Source organism: Lucilia sericata, unplaced genomic scaffold (assembly GCF_015586225.1).
Source record: "Lucilia sericata isolate MDLA Ls3-8-SP2 unplaced genomic scaffold, ASM1558622v1 Contig002684F_arrow, whole genome shotgun sequence".
Lineage (NCBI taxonomy): Eukaryota > Metazoa > Arthropoda > Insecta > Diptera > Calliphoridae > Lucilia > Lucilia sericata.
In genome coordinates, this window is record NW_023996411.1 from 30276 (window position 1) to 31486 (window position 1211).

The window sequence follows — 1211 nt, forward strand, 5'->3', positions numbered from 1 at the left end:
AATTATAATATAAAATTGTAATATTATTTGCTCTATTAGCAATTCCAGAGAAAAAAAATCAAATTTGTCTGAGACATTCGTTTGTACGCACTTTACATAATTTATAATAACCATAAAAATGATTTGTACATTTCTCTTTTTCTTATCATAGCATTTAGTAGGACCTCCATAATTGTTACTGACATAATAGATTTCATTAGATTTTGGATAGGTCAATTTTTAAAGCGCTTCAAAAAGAATTTCCGAAGGTCATGCTTAAAAAAATTTTTATGTTATTTAAATGCTAAAAAAGTATGTTTTTTTGTTTATAAATCTTTTCAGCTATGATTTTAAGAATGATTTTGATTGGTTGTGTCTTGAAATTCCGCCTGGTTAAGGAAGATAATTAAAATATTTGTCGGAAAATCAATCCAAACCCTTGTCAAATACCCATTTTTGGATAGAAATTGTATCTCGAGTCGCAATTTTTCATTATTTTTTCTGCTAAACAGTCTTCTAATGAATCAAAGAATATTCCAAATCCAATTTTGGGTGAAAAAATTCCGATGGAAATCTGAAATTTGTATAAGAAACATGTCTAATGCACCACAATTTCCCAATCGAAAGTAATTTGTACTTCTAGCGGCGTTTTGGTTCAATTCGCACAATACGTTATTGTAACGACTTAGATAATATAAGTTTAACTTATTTTCACTTGAAAATATTAACTTTTAGAAGTTATTCATATCCGATATTGGGCCGTATGGAGAGTGCAGTTTTCTCTCCTCATGAACCTTAATAAATCTTGGCTTACAAGCAATTCTTAACACAGTAATGACTAAATCAAGGATAAAGGAATGATAATAGATCTTTTATTGCAAGGAGTATAATTTTTGTCTTTATTTCATTAAGAAAATAGGGATTTTGTGTCATAATTTTTAGTTTTTTTGTAACATTACTCTTGTAAAATCGAGTAAGGAAGCCATTTTTTAACAGTTTTTCATAGTTTTATGCTATTAATATTAAAAAATCTTGTTCAAAATAATTCAAAATTTTGACATTTTGATAAAATATTTCCTAATTTAGCTTCGACAGCGATCAAATCGCAATTTCTACAAATAATATATCTTTATAAAGATTTTTATAATTCGTATCGCTATAAAATATATTAATTTTATATCTAAACCCCCAATACTCGCTCAAAAGAATTCAATTATTCTCGTAAAAGTAAT